Raw genomic sequence first — 21,508 nt, forward strand, 5'->3', positions numbered from 1 at the left:
TAGTCCTTGATCTTAAGGGTCAGAGTAACAAAAACTATTTAAGGAACATTTGGACACAATGATCATTTTATAGAGGGGAAAAACTTAGTTTTCAGGCAATTAAGTTCAAAATCATTCAAACAATAAATGGTAGAGTTAGCATTCAAAACCAGGAGCTCTAATTCTAAACCTAGCACTATATATTCTACCATACTGAAGTAGCTTTAAGTAATTTTTTTGAGTGAGAGTTGGGATTTTTATTTTCTATATTTTCCATGTTCCATGGGAGAAAAGAAAGTTAATAAATATGAAACACAGACACAAAGGAAGGAGAACTTTTTTGTATGTTTCATTTACCCACCAAACACTGTGAGTTATGCATCAGATCTTGGCAGAGCTAGGGGAATATCTCCTTGGAATAGTACAGAGAATGTGGACTGATGAGACCAAATGAGACTGGTGTTTTTTGAAGGGGCATTTGAAAGACCATTGAAGCAAGGGATGTAAGACAGGATATCCAGAGCAGAGAAGAGGTAAAGTGTAAATTAAGGTTCAGAGGCAAAATTTTCTATTTAAAGGATTTCAAAGAGGAGATGATTAAAGAAATGAAATTAAAAAATCAAAAAGAGAATCAATTCAGATAGGTTCATGATTTGGTAGGAGAATGGTAGGGATTGAATAAAGTATCAGGGGATAGATAATGCCTGATTATATTTTTAAGAAGTGTGGGGTAATTCAGTAATTAACTTAACCATATATACATATATATATATATATATATATATATTATATATATATACTTGTAGAAATAAAATTAATTAAATATAATACATGTGAAAACTATTTGTGCATTTTAGTGGAGTACAAGTTCAGTAATAATAAGTGGAGTGCCAAGTCAATAAAAAAATTAAACATCAAAAAATATCACATAAGATTGTGATGGTTGAAATGTAATTACTGTAACAAGACAGACACCCTCAATTTCTTTTTATGTTATTGGGATAATTGGATTGGGGGAAATGATTGGGAAGATCTCATTTGGGAACATATGGAGTTATATGTTAAAAGATAGAGGAGTTTTTTTTTTTACTTTATTAAGGCAATGGAGTTAAATGACTTGCTCAAGGTCACTTCACTAGGTAATTTATTAAGTGTCTGAGGCCAGATTTGAGCTCAGGTACTCCTGACTCCAGGGCTGGTGCTTTATCCACTGCACCACCAAGCTGCCCCCAAGAGAGAGGAATTTTTGACAGGAATTTCAGGGTGTATCAAGAGAGTAACGATAGGAGCTTAGAAATATTGGACTCTGCTTATAGACCACCAATCAATCAGTCAATTAGAGCCTACTATGACTTAAATCCAGATGCTGGAAAGACAAAGAACAAAAATAAAACAAACTTCCTAAAGAATTTATATTCACAAGGGTGGGACCAGCATATTAATAAGTAAAAATAAATTAAATATGAGATAAAGTCAATGTAATTTTTTGAAAGAGTTGAGTGTGAGCATTCAAAAAACTGTATCCTGGAGGATTTGTGTAGAATTTTGAAAAGTTTTAGGACTTTTATAGTTCTGAAGCAAAGGAAAGACTGTATTCCAACTTGTGTAAAGACACAAAGTTAGAAGGCATTCCATATATGAGGAGCAATAAATAGAATGCTTTGGATGGCCCATAGATTGTCTAAAAGGCAATTATGGGTCATAAGCATAAAAGAGGTTAGAGATAGACTCAGATGACCCAGACCTAAGATGAAATGAACCAGATCACAGAACAACTATATGATCTTTTCCATCTTGATGTGTTGGTGGTCAGAAAAGCAATGAGATGGAAAAACAAATCCCTGGAATGCACATAAGATGATGGAGGCTCTAGTCCTAGAATTGCTATTAGATATTTGTGTGATGCTAGACAAATCTATAATCTTTTTGAGTCTCAGTTTCCTCGTCTGTTAAATGAGGATAAGACAAGCTCCTTTGGCTCTCACAGGACTATTACAAAGATGAAATAATACAAGAGAATGGCCTCTTTACCCATGCAATATTTTTATTTTTTAGGTTTCTTTTTTCCCAAGGCAAATGGGGTTAAGTGGCTTGCCCAATGCCACACAGATAGGTAAATATTATGTCTGAGGCTAGATTTGAACTCAGGTACTCCTGACTCCAGGGTCAGTGTTCTATCCACTGAGCTACCTAGCCACCCCCATGCAATATTTTTAAAAGTTAAGTTGCCATTAGTATTATTTGCCAGTCCAGCAAGAATAATCTTTTTGTGTGTGATTTCCATTTTAAAAAGAAAGAAACAGAAAAACAAACAATTGGTTATTTCCTGCCTCACTTTGTAAAAACAAAACAGAGCAATTCAAGTTCCATTCTTCTGAGTCATACTTGAAAAGATAACTCCCTGGAAGCTTAATATCATTTTATATGTGGAAAGGCAACTGAGAATAAATAGCATGGTTAGAGAAACAAGGTATACCTCAAGGAGCATTAGGCCCAGTCATCAATGCCCATCAATATACTTTTGATACCTGAAATTAATAGCTGAGCAGCATGGATGCTGAGGAATTCAGCTTGTTTTTCATCATACTGAGCAAAAGCAAAGCCTAAAAAGTATTATCCACAGACCAGAGGTAGAGTCTTTGGGGCTTATGGACCATTAGTTCTGTCTGCAGTAATAACTGGGTAGTAATAATATTTAGATAGCATTCTTTCCTATCCACTGAATTTCAAGGACTTTAAATAAATAACTCTAGCAACATTTCTATTAGGTACTTTTGATACACATGATAGATATATATGTATATACAGGTGTATATAAATATATGAGTTTATATATTATATATAGAGAGAAGTAGAAAGACATACCGAGAATAACACACACACACAGAGAGAGAGAGAGAGAGAGAGAGAGAAACAAAAAAACAGAAAAATCAGACAGAGAAACAGAGACAGACAGACAGCAACAGAGATAGAGAGAAAAACAGACAGAGTCAGAAAGAGGGAGAGTCAGAGACAGAGGGAGACTCAGAAACAGAAAGGCAGAGAGACATGAAAAGGGACAGTCAGTCCCTGACAGACAGTCAGAGAGAGAGAGAGAGAGAGAGCAGAGAGACAGAGTAACAGAGGCAGAAAGGAATAGAGTTAGAAGCAGAGACAGAATCAGAGAGAGAGACAGAGAGACAGAGAGGTCACAGATTAATTACTGACACAAGATTGGACAAGTCTCTGATGCACTGAGTCTCAGTTGTTTTTCAACTGCAAAATTGTCTGGGCAGAACAAATGATAACCTGAACTTCAATCCAATTCAAATATGACCTCAAACACTTATTAGCTCTCTGTTCCTAAATCACTTACCTTCTTCCTGCCTCAGTTTTCTTGACTGTAAAATAGGGATAAAAATGACAACTAACTTCTGGCATCCTCATGATGTCCAAGTGAGATGATATTTAAAAAAAATAATACTCATTGAACCTAAAGTCAGGAAGGTCCAATTTTAAAGGTGACCTCAGCTACTAGCTTTGTGACCTTGGGCAAGTTATGACATCTTATGCAACTGTACACCAGAGGAAGGGGTCAAGTGCAAACCAAAATTAAAAATGAGACAAGTAAACAGTTAAAAAAAATAAGTATAATTGCCCTTTGAAGGGGTTGGTTGGGAAAGTGGGTGGAAAAATCTCTATGACTTTTTGCTCCAGACAGACCACTATTATATTAAAATAGAATAGATAATTTTTAACCATGATACACATGCACACACACAAATATAATCTATATGTCGGGGATACATGTGATATTGTTTTACTGTTCCACCATAGTTTTGTTTTGTTTGTTTTTTCCATGAAATTGATTAAATTTTTGAAGAAGGCAGAAATCTAGTCAAATTTTATTGTCTGAGGACTTGGATCCAAAGTATATTCTGGAATTTGCTCTCTGTGTCATCTTGGAAAAGTAATCTAACATTTGGACCTCAGTTTCCTCATTTGTAAAAGAAAGGAGTTTGGTAAGATGATCTTTGTTTCACTTCAAGTTCTAAATCTTTGATCTTGTGAATTTAAGAACTCAGTACAATAAAGCTTTATTAAACTGTCACCATTTGCAAAATACTGAGTTCAATTCTAGGGATAAAATGAATGCATAGTGGTTCAAAATTCAGAATTTATGCTGACCATATGCACAGTGCAAAGGTAGGAATTTGTATCAAATATATGATGTGGACAGCATTGCCAATACATGATTTCACCTATAGAATTTTGTTCATTGTATTCCATGCCTTCTCTCCTTCCTACCTCTACCTCCACTCTTCTCTCTTATATGTAAGAGATCAGATGACCTTGGTATTGAGAAAAGTTGTAAAACATAACAACCAATCAACTTTGTGTGAAGAAACATGTTTACCACCAATATGAGTATGGAAGAACTGGATCTATATTTGGTAATTGAACAGCTTGGAGAGGATTTTCTGACCTGAAGTGAAAGGCTGGAAGAATGAATTTGGACATTTTTAAGAAGAAAAAAATTTAGTTTTAGAAAAAATCTTTGACTGAGGAAACTCAGGCTTATTTTGGACATTGTCTACAAGGGTACTACTAAGGATGTTTGGGAAGGAATTCATTTATTTTGGGAAGGTATTGTTATAGATACAATGATGTGTGAGTTTTCTTTCACTTCTGTCATTTCATCTCTCAGATATTAAGATTACAAATAGATGTTTTGCTTTTGTTTATGTTTTTGTTTTTTGATAAGAAAACTGTACAGACATATTTCTAAACCATAGGCAGTCCCTAAGTGTAACTTATTACTAAGCATGATAAAACATTACAAATGCTCATTCATTTTTAATTAAAAACAAAAATTACTTCAATCTTCTTTTTTTAATTTTTATGTACATCATGGAGAGAGAAGGATCACAATTGTTCTATATCCCCAGGAAAGAATTTGTTTCAATATAAACTTTGATATTATTATAATATCACTCAGGGTTTTTTCCCTTTTTCAAAAAAACAAACATAGCAATATTACTTCACTCAGACATTTATAGGTCTAATTTTTATTGACTTTAGCTATTAGTCACTTCAATAAATGTTTACTATGTGCTTAGTACTGTGTACTCTGTATGATCATTTGGGGGAGGCAAGGTTTGGAAAATAGATTGCTCCATTCTTTATAGAATTGATAGTCTGATAATAAAGGTACACATACATAAAAAGAGTGCAAAATGATAAATATATGCATATAGAGATATGTATATAGGAGAGAAAATAACCCATATACTGAATTCTAAAATATAAAAGTTCATTACTCAAATCGAGGTACCAATGAAATTTGTACCTGGAGGTATGAGAACAACTGAGATAAAATTAGAAATGTTAAAATGGTGTGTGAAGTTGTGAAAAATCTTGAATGCCTGGTTGAAAATTCAACTTCATATAATAAGCAGTAATGAAATGTTGAAGAGCACTGAATATTTTGCTTTGAAGTTCCCTAATACACTGATCATGAAATATTACTATCTATATTATGTCTTCCCTTCCCCACTGGACTCTATTAGAATAGGGACCCTTTCTTATGTTAACTTTGTATTATGCCTATCATGAAACACTGAACTGTTCTAAAGTAAACATAATAAATTCTTGTTGAATAAATACCTAAATGAATAGCATGATCAGAACCATGCGTACAAAAGTACTGTTACCCTGATAACAACCCTGGGGGTTGCTGTTTCCATTTTATAGAATAGAAAACCATGACTAATGGAAGTTAATCTTTTACCTTTCTCAAGGCCATGCAACCAGTAAAGATTGGCAGCAGGACTTGGAACAGATATTTTCTGATTTCCAATATCCTTTATTTTCTACCATGTTTGGAGCAGTTGGATAATGAGTAAAGGTCGCACTGAAATATAAATTGTCTAGGAGAAAGAAAATTTTCTATTTAAAGGAAAAGTGTATATATGTCTGTCTATCTCTCTCATATATATAATATATATATATATATATATATATTTTTTTAGGCAAATTTTTATCAAGATTTGGCTTTAACATATTAAATGTATACATACATACAGATCTGTGTATACATATGTATATGTATATGTATACACACACACATATATGTATGTATTTTTCTGCCTGATATTCAAATCCTGAACTGTTCTCATTCTTTTCTATCCTCTTTCAGAAGGCCCTAGGGATGAATTGAGGAACATTCAAATTGAAACTCAGAGGAAACAGCAACGGATTGTTCAATCCTTTTTTTCTTCAATGAAGGCCCCAAATCATCTCCTTCTTGTTTTATATTCTGCATTATAGGCAATGACATCATTAAGCTAGCACACAATTTATACTGTGAAATAGGAAACCTTGTCAGAGATGAATTAGATTGCTGTCCTGTCAGAATAAAGGACCCATCTTTCATCTGAAAGACTCAAAATTCTTCTCAAAGTACCTGGGACATGCAAAGAGTGTTAATTTAGGGAAAAAGTATAGAATTAAGAAAAATTGTAGTCATTTGCTAGACATAAGCTACACCCCCTTCTTTCTGTGCTTTTTGAGTTATGTTCTCTACCATTCTCTGTCTCTGTGACCTTTTCCAAGATTCATTTTTAGATAATATTTTTGATTTTTTTCTGTTTTTGTTCATTTTTTTTTGCAAGGTAGTAGGGTTAAGTGACTTGCTCAAGGTCACACATCTAGGTAATTAACTGTCTGAGATTGGACTTAAACTAAGGTCCTCCTGACTCCAGAGTCAGTGTTCTATTCACTGCATCACCTTAACTGCCCCACATTTGACATATTTTGAAACAAGCTCATGTTTGATATTGTTCTCTCCTCCAGAAGTTTCTCTTATAGCTTGGATTATTATCTGCAAATTGCAAGATAAAGAGTTAAGATTTATTTGTGACCAAACATCTACTACCTTCATCAGGTTTATTATTACCTCTGGCTTAAACTACTATAACAACCTTTTCTCTAAATTCAATTTGCCTCTTTTCTAATGTTACCCAGTCTGATGAATTGATCTCTACCTGTTAAAATCATTCTCTCCCTACAAAGGTCATTTCAGAAGCCAATGGTACTATTACCTGCTATGGCTATTACACTGGTATTCATAAGGTTCATTCCAAAAAGATGCTGTCATAGAAAGACTTTTGTGAACCACTAGCTTGTATCTTTAACTGCCTTTTGCATTAAAAAAAAGGCAAAAAAAATCTTTTATTAACTTTCTACAACATATGGAAAACTGTACTTCATGCTGGGTGAAGTACCAAATGAATAAAAGAGACAGACCCTGCAATCTCAGAGTGTAAAATATGATGGGGGAAATAAAATATAAGCACACTTAAATGCAATAAACAAAAATGCCTCCACCTAAAGATTATTCTGTCATTACACTTTTTTTAGTTTTCTGTCTGACCTCTTCTGTTATTTCATTACATCTATCAACACTCCTAGATGATGTTTGAAGGAAGGGCCAATGCTCATATTTCATCTTTATACTCCAAGCATTTTGTAAATAGAAACCATTGATAAAAATATTTGTTGAATTGAATTTATTGAAAACACATATATACAAATGCTCAGAGTAAAACTCAAGTTTACAGAGACATAGCTCAGAGTTCTTACCAGGGGAAAATAACAATCCAAATGTGTCATAATCTGTATGTTCATCCAATCAGTATGAGATAGCTTTATTCCCATATTCATTCCCCAAGGCTAACATCTAAACTTATACCCTTGATCTGGCCTCCATTCTTCTCTAAGTGTTTAAATAATTGAGCAGCCCCACTGCACTAGCATCCCTCTCATCAAAAATTTCTCCTTGCCTACTGGATCCTTCATTGATGCCTAGAATCATGCTAATATGTGTCTTAATTATTTTTAAATCCTTTGATTATAACAACCTCCTATACATAAATATATATATGTGTTGATACATCTACATATAAATATATTAAAATGTCTATATATTAATATAATATATACACAGAGGATATGGAAATATGCATATCTTTATGAATTATACAGATACACACACATACACATATATCCCTACAAGCACTAAACTCTTGAGTAATGTTCATTTTGATGTCTCCATTTCCTTATCAATCAATAGTGCAAACCTGTAAAAAATGTCTTATGGTGCTACCCCATTAGTCAATCTGTTCTCTCTGTAACTTAGACTGTTTAATATCAAGCCCCATTCTCAGTCAGCATCTTCATAGGCCTTTCAATAGTCTTAAAGTCTGTTAACCACTCCCCTCCTTTAAAATACTCTTTCCTTATTTAACTTCTAGAACATTCTTTCTTGATTATCAGAGATATTGTCACCTGATTCTCTTCCTGTATATGAGATCAAGTCTCTTTCACTGAGAAATTCTGCTCTTTCAGTTCCTGTTATCACCATAATTTTCTCTCTCAACATTTTCTCTTTTTTCTATGTTCCCTTTTTCAGTCTCTTTCTTTCTCTGTATGTGTCTCTGTCTTTCTCTCTGAGTTTGTTTTTATCTGTATGTAACTGTCCATATCCATCTCTCTCTCTCTCCATATGTATATATGCACACAACACTTATATATGTATAAATACATACAGATGCACATTTCTCAGCATAAAGATGAATACAAATATATTTATATGGGTCTTTAAATAAGGAGAGGTTCCTTAGCCAGTCACCTATCATATATTAGTTTAAATCTATATCTGGTTATTTTGTTAAGTTCTAGAGATACAAGAAAATGCACAAAGTTTGGATATAAAGTGTCATGGTTGAGGAACAGGTAATATGGTGACACTGGATCACAGAGTAATTGGAAAGTCAGAAGGTGTAGAATGCTGCAAAGTCATGGAAGGGGACAGGTTATTAAGGATTCCTGAATTAATAAGAAGGTGGAGCCAAGATGATGAAGTAAAGGCAGGGACTCTTCAGAGCTCTCCCTCCAACCCCTCAAACTCCCTCAAACTTTAAATAAAGACTCATACAAATTCTAGAGTAGCAGAGTGCACAAAAAGACTGAATGAAACAAGTTGGAAGCTTGGTGGGAATGACCTGTTGCCCCAGGATGAGATGGGAGAGGAATGAAGGGCCATTCAAGCTTCAGCATTGCAGACCTGGACCCAGTGGACAGGAGCAGTGATTGGGAATTACTGAATCAGAAGAGGCAGTTGCTTCCACAGCTCTCTGGCCCTCTGGTTCTCTTTGCTGTCACCGAGACATTCATTCTGATCTGGGTTACAGTCCCAGGACATAGTCCTAGGAAGACAAGCCCCAGGAGAGCAGGGACCCTCCTTATTGTTCCAGAGCAGAAAGGAGTACTTGTAGCCATCCACAGACGACAGCACAGGCCAGGAGAAAAGTACACACCTCTCCTTAAATCATACCCTTGTAGTCTAGAAGAAACCATAAATGGTTGGAATATAGAGACGCATGGAATGAACTACAGGATCTGATGCTGAGCAAAGGGAGAAGAACCAAGGAAACATTGTACTCATTAACAACCACTTTGGGAATTGATCAACCTTGATGGAAGCAGTGCTTCTCAGCAGCCCAGAGAGCTAGGACACCCATATTAGATCATCTATGGAAAATGCTTTCCCCATCCAGAGAAAGAAAAACTAAACCAAACCAAAAAAAATCCTTCAGAATCTGCTGAATACTATACTCACTTTTTAAAAAAAATATTTCTTATGTATTTTTTCCCTTAATCCTAATTCCTCATATCAAAAATGACTAATCGGTAAACATGTTTATCACAAATGTGTATGTACAATATTAAACTAGTTCATTTTGTGGGGAGGGGGGGTGGGAATGGGGAGTGGAAGGAAATTTTGTAACTTAAAAATATACATAGGCATATGGATGAATGTGGACAAACTTTAATAACATTTATTTGGGAAAAAAAAAACAATATCATTAGAAAATAAAAGTTCATACCACCTTTGAAGAACTGAAAACTTGCAGTTCCCTAGAAATATCTCTGAAAGTATCTTTCAAAATCCCCAAAACTTAGGACATTGTACCCTCTAACGTGAAAGCAGAGCCCTACCTTAACAAAGAGCTAAAATTAAGTCAAAGGGTGGAGAAATGAGCAAATAATAGAAGGAAAAGCTTCCAACCATAGACAGTTACTATAGTGATAGGGAAGATCAAAACACACACTTAGAAGAAGATAATGATGGGGTTAACTAAAATGCTTAACCTGGACTTTGAGTTCTTTCCAAGGCAAAATAAAAATCCAAATCTGTCATAATTTGTATGTCTATCCAATCAATATGAGATATCTTTATTCCCATCTCCAAGGGCTAATATTATAGTGCCCAGCTTTGTGTGGAAAGAGATCCCAGACAGAATTACTAACACATACATGTTTTGTCAGCTGCCTTCAGTATGACTGTCAGACAGAATATAAACTTGTGCCATTATCTCTAAGGCCCCCTTGTTTGCCCTTCCTTCCTCTCTAAGTTCATCCTTGAAAACTTTGCAAATGGAAATTTCCCTAGCCTCTGGGGGCCCTGTCTAAGGTCTAATATCTTTCTTTATAAATATTCTTCTTTCCCCTCATAGTGAGTCAACTATCTTGAACCTATTCTTTCCTTGACTACAAGAACTTATACATGCTAAAGCCTGGTGGTTGAAACAGATTCCTATCTATGTGACTTCTCTAACAATTGTCCATGGACCAGGATGGGATCCCTAGAACATTTCTGGATCCCTTCCATCAACTATAGTAAAGTCAAATCTCCAATATCCAAAATCTCAAAGAAAAAAAAAGAATTGTTCTCAGGCAATGGAAGAACTCAAAAAGGATTTTGAAAGTGGAGAGAGAGAGAGAGAGAGAGAGAGAGAGAGAGAGAGAGAGAGAATAGATTTTTCATTTTGAGATTACCTCCTATTTTATGTGTGCTAAGCATCTCGAAGTGAATGTCCCATCTCAATACATCTAACATGGAACCCATGATCTTTCTCCCTCAAATCATCCCTACTCTATACTACTAACTTTTTGTTGCAAGCCCTTATGTCTTTCCAGTCACCTGTGTCTGAAACCTTGGAATCACTGATGAATCTTATTAAGACCAAATGGAGGGCTTAAAAATTATTCACTAACTGAATTTTGTTGAAGTGCTTCTAGGTAAGAAATTGAGGTTCAAGTTCAAGTGTTTTGTTAGAGGTAAGTATCAGCACTTGGGCTCTTTCTATCACAACCTGCTCTTCTCAATGACTAGAAATTAAGTTTAAAAAGTGTCTCTTGTCAAATGGTTCCAGCCCCAGGATGAGACTTTTCTATTTTACCATGTTAGACCTTCAAAGAACAGATATTCAATGTTTACTAGGTAACAAGTATTGTGAGTAATGACACACATTTCTCTTCTGCCTGTGAAAATTTAGTAAAAGGATAAGAAGCTATTTGTTTTGATGTGAATGATCTGCTATGACACAGTAGAACTCATGTGCCTGAATTGAATAAAAGTGCCAAGAATCATTATCAGACATTTATATGCTTTTCATTTCAAAGTATAAGGGGGGCAGATCTATGCTAACTGTATGGAAATGGGGTACATATTATTAGATACAGACTGGGTACAGAGATAGGAAAGACAATTGGCCTAAAATTCTATGGACATTTGGGGATTTCAGCAGGACTAGAATGAAAAAAATAAATTATTGATATTACTTTTTGGAATTCTCTTTCCAGAGTAAGATGGGAAATAAACTTTCAAATCAGTTGTCTCTTTCAACACAAAACAAGATAAGGTAACTCAAGAATCTTTACGCTTCCCTTTCCTCTCTTCTGTTAGAGATGACAAAGTGAATATTGTGTGACTTACTCGGGGAGGGAGTGTGAGAAATGAGGTAGAGAGATAGAGAATCGTATCAAGAAAATAAATTAGGTAATCATATACTTAAAAAACAAAATGACTTCATTTCAAAAGAAAGAACCTTAATTCTTTTTTTTTGCATTTTATTTTATTTTACTCCCAGTTACAAACAAAATCAAGTTTCAACATTTGCCTTTAAAACCTAGAGTTTTGAATTTTTTCCCCTCCTCCAACCTCAATCACTTCACTGAGAAAGCCTTATTTGCTTTAGTCATAGGCTAAAAATATCATGCAAAACATTACAATAATAGTCATGACATAAAAGTAAACATAACCCCCCCCAAAATTAAAGAATAATAAAGTAATAAAAATAAGTGTGCTTAGATCTGTATAAAGATAACATCAGTTCTGTCTTTGGGATATACAATACTCTTTATGATAAGTCCATCAAAGTCCTCTTGGGTCATAGCATTGCTGAGAAAAGGTTAAGTCATTCACAACTGAGAAACCTAGAACATTGCTATTACTTTGTAATAATACTTTTTCCATTGCATCTGCTCATGTTAGTTTTTTACTGAGAACATTCTGTTCATGATTTTTTATAACAGAATAACATTTCACCTTAATCACATACTACAATTTGTTTTGTCATTGCCCAATTGATGATAGACATCTCCTCAATTTCCAATTACTTGCCACCAGAAAAGAGTTGCTATGATACTATAAATATCCTTATACATATAGGTCTTTTTCCTTCCTGTTTTTTATCTTTTCTGGATATAGACCTGGTAATAGCATTGCTACATCAAAGGGTTGATATGGTTTTATAGGCTTTTGGGTCTAATTCCAAATTGCTCTACAGAATTGTAGAATCCTTTCACAATTCCTCCAACAGTTCATTAATATAATACCCTACTCTTCCTATATCCCCTCCAACATTTGTCATTTTCTTTTTCTATCCCATTAGTCACTCCAATAGGTATAAGGTAAGAATCAAAATTCTCGATAAGAATTCAAACTGAGCATGCCATTGTATTTCCTGCTTCTAATGGTTTTTCCTCTCTAGTCCACAATGTTGAAATAATCTTCCTATGAAAGAGGCATGATTTTTGTCACTCTTTTGCTCAAAAACCTTAAATGGTGTCCTATTTCTTCTGTTGAATTTTCAAAACTCTCCAGTCTGGTGGATACATTCTCCTTCTTCAGTCTAATTTCATATTGCTCTTCTTTAGACACATTGTATTTGAATCAGAAGTGGCTACCAGATATTCCCTAAATTTTGCACATCATCTGCTGTTTCTATGAAAAAACTGCTCCCTTTTTATCTAAGATCCACAGCATCCTTACTTCAAAATTCAGTTTAATTATCATTTTTTAAAAAGTCTTCCTTGATGCCCCCAAATCTTAATGCCTTCTACTTATTCAAATGACTTTGAATTTCCTTATCTGTGTACATAGTCTATCTTCCTTTCACCTTCTCTATTATCTCACATCAAAATAAGCCCCTTTTAGCATGGAGACTGTTTAATTTTTGTCTTTTTATCTCCAGTGCTAAGCATACTGCCTTGTATATTGTAGGGAGTTAATTTGTTTAAATTTTAAATATTCGACATATTCTCACATCACTGAACTCAAATGTATATGATTAAAGGTTAACAAATTAGTGACTTCAGGATTTTTCCAGTCCAGTACCTGAATTTTACAGATGAGAAAATCAAAGATAAGAAATGTTGAATAACTTTTCTAGCATAGCATGACTGTGTGCTAGGGCAAAGAAATGAAATCAATTCCTCTGAATCCAAGGCCAGTGATATTTTTTATTTGTCTAATGCTGTTTGACTGCTTGCTGTCAAGAAGAAGACATAGGATAACTATTTTATAACAAGTTAAGGGAAGCAATATGCCCTAGTGGATTGACACTGTAGTTTTAGTCAAATAAAATTTTTTTTGTTTTTTTGTTCAGGATCAAATTCTGCCATAGAAAATTACTAGCTGTGTGATCATGGGAAAATGATTTAAAACCTCTTTGCCTTAGTTTCATCGTGTGAAAAAGGCTAGATTGGCTTCATTCACTTCTAAATTTAACTCCATTTAGTTTTAAATCTATTTCATTCTCATAAAAAACCTTGCATATATTTTGTTTTAAAAATGAAATTTTTCGGAGTTACATTGAGAAGAAGAGAAAGTATTGTTATTGTTACCATTATGAAGAAACCAAGGTCTAAAAACTATTGATTCTCCAAGTCACATAGATAGCTGATATGATAGGATTCAAATCTGTCTAATTTTCACTTGAAAGGCAACATTATTCTTCATTGATTTTTTTTTAAATAGTAATAATATTCATAAAAAGGGGAAACAAAATCTTCAAAGGGTGAAGTTACTTGCTTACAGTCAACCAACATTAATTAAGTATCTACTATATGAAAAATGTGATGCTGGGAGGCAAAGTGGATAGAGCACTGAGTTTGGGATCAAAGACACATCTTTATGACTTCAAATCTGGCCTCGATATTTACCAGCTGTGTGATCCTGGGCATATCACTTAACTGTGGTGACCTCAGTTTCTTCCTCTGTAAAATGAGCTGAAGAAGGAAATGGCAAACCCTTCCAATTTCCAACTAATCATCACAAAGGATGAAAAAATAGCAACAGCAAAGAACACAAAATGTCCTCCTCCATTCACAATTGTTTTAAATTTCAAAATGGAAATAAACAATGAGGAAGTAGTTGTGTTTTTTAAATTGTTTATTTATTTTCATCCATATATACATACATAGATATTTGCAAGTTCCAATATTTCCCTCCACCCTCCCTTCCCATCTCACTCCCCTCAGCAGAGAACAGTCAGGTTAGCATTTTACATGCATATTTTATTAAATATGATTACAAATTAGTAATTTTTGGCAAGAGGAATTAGGATTAAGGAAAAGATATACAAAAGAGATAGTTGTTTTAAGTGTTTATCAGATCTGGAAGGGTTGATTTTTCTTTTCTCTTTGATTTATTTTGTTTTGTTTTTCTTCCTCTGGATGGGGATAACATTGTCCATAGCCAGTCTAATACAGTTGCCATAGCTCTCTGAACTGCTGAGAGGGGCTGCTTTCATCAAAGTGGTTCATCTCATGTTGTTATTGATATGTCCATTCTTCTCTTGGTTCTACTCCCTTTTCTCAGTATCACATCCCATAAATCATTTCATGCTTCTCTAGAGTCTGACCATGGTTTCTTACAGAACATTAATATTCCATAGTATTCACGTATCATAAGTTGTTTAGCCATTCCCCCAACTGAGGGGCATCCCCTCAATTTGCAAATTTTTTGCCACTACAAAAAGAGCTGCTATAAATATTTTGGAATATGTAGGACTTTTTTCCATTTTTATAATTTCTTCTGGATGTAGACCTAGAATTGGAATTGCTGGATGAAAGGGTATGAACAGAGTAATTGTGTTTTTTGACATGTTTGCAAGTACTCAGTATCACTGAAAGCATTCTCAATTCTGTGATAACCAATTAGGTGTGCTATGTAAAACAAAAATAATCTTAGTTTTTTTTAATTTTGTTTTTGTTTTTTTTGTAAAAAAGGAAAATAGACCTCTTTAAACTACTATATAGACTTTTAATAACAATGGCATAATTCAAATCAACAAATATTTATGAAGTAGCTAAGAGAAGGAGAAAATAAGTTCCCTGTTGGAATTAAGAATAATTTGAGTCAGGAATAAAAACTGAAGGAAGAATGCTGATAGATAATTTTTGTCAGTATCAATTACCAAATAGAAATCTGTATTCATTTACTGTCTGAATTTTGGAGTGACTCCACAGAGAAATTAAGGACCTGCAAAGGATTCTGATTTTCCTAAAGTGCCTTATTCTTTGACTAGTAACATGTAATGGAAGTGGTAACAACTTTCTTTGGCACTCTAAATTTTATAGCTAAGTTAAAGTTTATAAAAGATGGGGAGGAGTTCCTTGATGTAAGGATATTCCAGATGAACAAATTCCCTACTCCACTAACGTAGATTGACACCTACTTTTCAAATTAATGTCTTAAAGAATAGGTTAATCTAAGATCAATTTGCCAATTTATGTCTGAGGTAAATCTTAAATTCTGAGTTTCCTAACTCATGGACTTATGTTTAAGTCATTATACAATCTAATCTTAATATGGTTCTTGTTGTTCTTATGGTTCTTATTGCCTCTGGTCCCTTATCTAACTTTCTTCTACTTCACAGCAGAAGGAAAAGGAAACATTCAGGAAAAAAATGCATATTTTTTTTCTTTCATGAGTTGCCAAGGGCAAACAGTCTTATGATAAGTGACATACTACTGCTGATATATCTCTCTGTACTTAGCTAGCATGGCATGTGGAAGCTGACTCAGTCTGCTTCCAGAGCATTCAAAACTGACCCAGCATGGCAGAACTTGTAGACCCTTCCCTGTCCCTTTGTCTACCAGAGCTCTAGACACCTCTCTAAAACTACGTTTCAAAGGAAGATTAGACCTCCTTTGATTAAGGAGACTTGCTTATTCTGGAATAACCTGACAATGAACCCACAGGTATAATCCATCTCCTTATCCCTATAATTATTTGCTTTCCTAATATTAATGGATGAAGCTCCTTTGGAGGACTGGATTTTAGATTTTTTACATTGGGATTCTCTCTTTTCTCACTTCTGACTCTTAGAACCATCATTTTCCTTCAAGGCTTAACTCAGGTTCCACCATCTCCAGCAAATACTTCCAGATTTCCTAAATTCATAACCCCTTTTGCCCCTTTTCAAAGCATTTTGTCTCTACATATCTATGAAAATGCCATATTCACCTTGCTCTTCCCCAGTGGAAAACAAGTTCCTAGAGACTAGAAACTGACTTTTTTTCATCTTCTATCTGCAGGGATTGACTTACACTTTATAGACACTACATAAACACTGACCTGAACTAAATTTCCATTAAGACAATTTTATAGTCATTTTACAGATGAGGAAACTGATGATCTAAAGGGTTTTGGATTTGAGTGAGAGTGTGGTGTGCTAAGTCACCAGTCTCACTTTCTTCTCCAGGCTCATCTGAGTCCAGTGGCCAGATATGAATCAATATTCCTGGATATGGCCCTGGGATATGAAGCAATCAGGATTAAGTGACTTGGGCAAGATCCCACAGCTAATTGGAGTTAAGTGTCTAAAGCTGAATTCAAATTCCCAACAAACTGACTTCAAGACCAGGGTTCTATCCACAACATTATCTGCACAGAAAATCTTGACTTGTTATTCATTAAGATTAAATGACATCTTCAAGTCAGACAGTATATTCAACAAAATTACATATCCATTGTCCCCATAATTTTCCAAAGAGAGAAAAGGGGCTTGTTTTTTTCATCTCTTATCCAGACCCTAACTTGTGTAATTATATATAAATGACATTTAGGGACATATTCTTGTTCTCTCTTTTTACATTGCTATAATAATTTTTGCATACTTCTCTAGTTCTGATTTCATCCTTCTACATCAATTACATGTGTTCCCATTTGTCTATCTTTCTTATATTCATAATTTATCATGTTTGATAATGTTCCATGACATTTATGACCAAAAATTTGCTTTCCCCTTCCCTAATTAATGAGCATCTACTTGCCCTCCCCACCCATCTTTGCTTTTATAAAAATTGCTTCTTTTAATATTTCTTTCCATGTTTTACCTTTTGGGGTATATGCCTCTGAATTGGATCATTGGATCCAAGAATAATAAAAGAAAAAAAATTTAGCATAATTTCAAATTGCTTTCCAAAAAGTTGGAACAATTCATAGTTCTCCAGAAAATATTTCTGTATGACTGTCTTTCCATAATCCCTCCAACACTGATTATTCCTAAGTATTTTTATATTTGTCAATTTGCTGTAAATGAGCTACAGTTTCAGAGTATTTTTATTTGCATTTCACTTATTAAATATTACTATGTTCATGAAATAAAAAGTTCTTTTTACTACCATCCCACTTCTTTGGAAGTTTCAGAGTTCTAGCTAAAGTCTAAGTCTTTTAAGCCCAAAAGTATTCTTTTTACCATAATGTCCTCAAATTAGCTACTATTTGGGAAACAGTAAAGATCCACCTCCTAAAGTTGAATTTCAGTATTTTTCTCCCAGACTATAATAGCAGATTTTGGCAGATTATAAATTAGTTCAAACTGAGAAAGGATGATAGTCTGTCTAGGATATACAGGGATTTTACAAGAGGCAGAGGATTATACTAACTAGCAATTAAGGTTCTGAAAGGCAAAAAAAAAACATGAAAAGATTTCGAAGTTGCTGTTAGAATCTGCAGATGGTGCCTACTCTAAACCAGGGAAGAAGGAATCACTAACTTTATGATATAGAAAAGTAATCAACCTATGGGCAGCTAGATGTTCCAGTGGATAGAGCACTGGGCTTGGAATCAGGAAGACTCATCTTGAGTTTGAATTCATACTCAGATTCTCATTATTTGTGTGGTATCATATCACTTAAACTTGTTTGCCTCAGTTTCCCCATATGTAACACAAGGTAGATAAAGACTTGACAAACTACTCCAGTATCATTGTCAAGAAAACTCCAAATGAAGTCATGAAAAAGTGGACATGAATAAAAATGGCTAAACAACAAACAACAACAACAAAATCAATACATAATAATGTTGATAAAATTGAAGCTCAGTCAATCTGTGGACTATTAATCTTAGTGAGGAAGAACTGTCCTAGAGATCTATATGAAATAGTGGCAGGGGAATGAGCTTTAGGATTTTCAAGCAGAGAGAATGGAGTTGATTGTTAATGCATAGAAACTTAAGTCAACACACACGAATCAATCATCTATCCTAGGTACCAGGGTAAATGCATAGATTAAAAAAAAAGACTTAAGTCCTTTGGCTCTCAACTTCCTTTGCCAAGTTCTGAATAGTTTGAGATATTATGTTTATGTCTATTTCTTGTTTAATGTGATTAATAATCATTGTGAATCAGATAGATAACTATACTGTAGTCACAAAACTAGGTTACAAATTGCAGACTCTGGTCCTACTTGCTCAAACCTGAGCAAATAACTTTCTAAAACTCAGCTCCTTTTTTGTAAATTCAGGAAGATGAAAGTCAAAAAAAATTGCTAAGGTGACCTTCAGCTCAAAACTCTATGTGAATTTTCTCAAATGAATTAAAAGTTCCTTTGGACCTATTTAGTTTCACCACTTTGATCTGTAGTGCATCTCCTGTATATATGTAAGGAGGAAGCTAATAAACTTAAAATTGATGGGAAAAAAACTATGGGGGGGGCAGGTCCAGGTATCTAGGGTTAGTTATGGAGTTCTAACTTCAGTCTAGAGTATATTTGTTGAGAGATTCATTACAACATGGAGCTAAAAGAATAAAGAAACCAGGATTTGGAGTTAGAATCACGTTGAAATTCCAATTTAATCTCATGCAAACTGTTTAATGTTAGGTAAACCAAGTGTCTTTTTTAAGCCTTATAACCCACATTGGAAAAAGAAATAAGAGAATTTTACAAGACCCTTAAGATTCCTTCCAGTTCTAGATCTATAATCCAAAATTTGATAAATGTAGGATTCCTTCATTCATTGAATTTCTTCCTCTAACAAGAAGTTGATTAGAAATAGGTAAATAATCACTCAGTTCCTTGTGGAACAGAATCAATTTACCTAAGAAAGGTTAAATCAATTAATAAAAAATTATGTGTTTAAAAACTGTGTTGGGCTATTTACTACATATATATATATATATATATATATATATATATATATATATATATATATATATATATGTAATTATCTTTTATTCTCAAAGAGGACCAAAATGACATTACTTCATTGTGGCTGACCAGACCAATATGAGCTTGGAATCCTTTACCACAGGATGGGCACAAATAGCTCATATGAATATTAGGGATGGGATACTCTAATTTGTACATCTTGATTTTCTGTTGGGTCACTTCAATTCTACTTTGCTCAAAAAGCATAAAATCTTCCCTAATGAGGGCACACCATACTGGGAGATGCTACATCATACCTCCCATGTCGTGTGTTCAACTCCAAATTTATTAAGAGAAACATTGAACCCTGCGTTACTTTTTATGACCATCATGTGATTATTTGTTCTATGAGTTTACCATAAAAGAGTCTTTTAGACAAATGAATGTTTGACATTTGAACAACAAGGGGAGACCTTTAGAGTTGGCTCTCTGTAAATTTTAAATGCTTGAGAGTTAAGTTCAAGAATTGACTCCAGTGTGTAGTATCTCATCCCATCAGGTAATCTTCAGCATCTTTCTAAGACAATTCAAATGGAAGTGATTCAGTTTCTTGGCATGGTACTGGTAAACTGTCAAAGATTTCACAGGCATAAAATTATGAAGTCAGAATAATGGCTCTATAGGCCTTCAGTTTGGTAGTCAGTCTAATACCTTTTCTCTTCCACACTTTTCTTTGGAGTCTCCCAAACACTGTGCTAGTACTTGCAATGTTTGTGACAACCTCATTATTAATGCTTGTGACAAAGTCATTATCAATGTTTGTGACAACCTCATTATCAATGTGCATATCCCCACAATGTATACCGATAAGGTAATTGAACTTATCCACAGCTTTTCATTGGTTGTAACTGATGCTTCCACATATGGATGAGGTGGTACTGGCAGATGGAGTGTTGTGTTTGCATGGTGTTAATTGCTAGGACAAAATTAGCACAAACAGCAGAGAACTGATCCATAATTTGTCACATCTAAGTTTTAGAGGCTGTATTGAGTGCAGGATCATCTGCAAACAAAAAAATCATGCACCGACACTCCCTCTTCTTTGGTCTTAGCTTATAATCATTTCAAGTTGAAGAATTTACCATCAATACAGTAACTGATCCTAATGCCATGTCTATCCTCATTGAAGGTGTTTGATGACTGAAAGCATCATGCTAAAAAGCATGGGAATAAATGCAAAGCCTTTTTTCACTCCATTGACAATTGGGAAAGCATGAGATCATCATCCATTATCCAGAATGCTATCCTTAAATTGCTACATAGTCCCTATGAACTTCTCCAGGTAACTGAATCTTGACAAAATTTTCCATAAGTCCTCAAGATTGACAGTATCAGAGGTCTTGGTTAGATCTACAAATCTTTTATATAGATCTCTGTTTTCCTGAAGATGTCAGGGAACAAATACCATATCATATCAACGATACCTTCTGCCTTTCTGGAACCACACTGGCTCTCAGGTAAAGGATCAGCCTATGATAGGGGTCTCTAGTAAGAATCTTGTCAGCAAGGACTAAGAGAGAGACTCCCTGGGAATGTCACTGGATAATCTAGTCCCTTTACCACTATAGAGATGGACAATAGAAGTGTTCTTAAATTCCTGGGGGATAATGTTGTCTTGCCATATAATCTAGAAAATTTCTGTCAGCATTTGTATGAAAAATTGAATCCCACCTCCAACTTGTAAATCTCTTTTGGAATGAAATATGCACCAGGTATTTTTGCCACATGAGGGGAGCTTAACGGCATTCAAAACCTAATCTTCAGTTAGGGATTAATTCCAGCCTTATACTAACAGTTATGAACTTCATTTTTTTATGTAAGACAAAGTAGTTAAGTGACTTGCCCAAGGTCCCATAGCTAGGCAATTATTTTCTGAGACTGGATTTGAACTCAGGTCTTCCTGACTCCAGGATCCGTACTTTAT

At 34.4% G+C, this 21,508-nt stretch overlaps 1 long non-coding RNA gene across 1 annotated transcript in view; it reads right to left on the bottom strand.

The window, feature by feature from the left end:
• Nucleotides 1-3,425, bottom strand: part of LOC141488705 (uncharacterized) — a 155,957-nt gene extending 152,532 nt beyond the window's left edge. The window contains exon 1 of the long non-coding RNA XR_012468765.1: nt 3,335-3,425. This is a non-coding gene — a long non-coding RNA (uncharacterized LOC141488705). The remainder of the gene's footprint in view (nt 1-3,334) is intronic.
• Between the last annotated feature and the right edge of the window lie 18,083 nt (nt 3,426-21,508).

Source organism: Macrotis lagotis, chromosome 1, assembly GCF_037893015.1.
Source record: "Macrotis lagotis isolate mMagLag1 chromosome 1, bilby.v1.9.chrom.fasta, whole genome shotgun sequence".
NCBI classification, from domain to species: domain Eukaryota; kingdom Metazoa; phylum Chordata; class Mammalia; order Peramelemorphia; family Peramelidae; genus Macrotis; species Macrotis lagotis.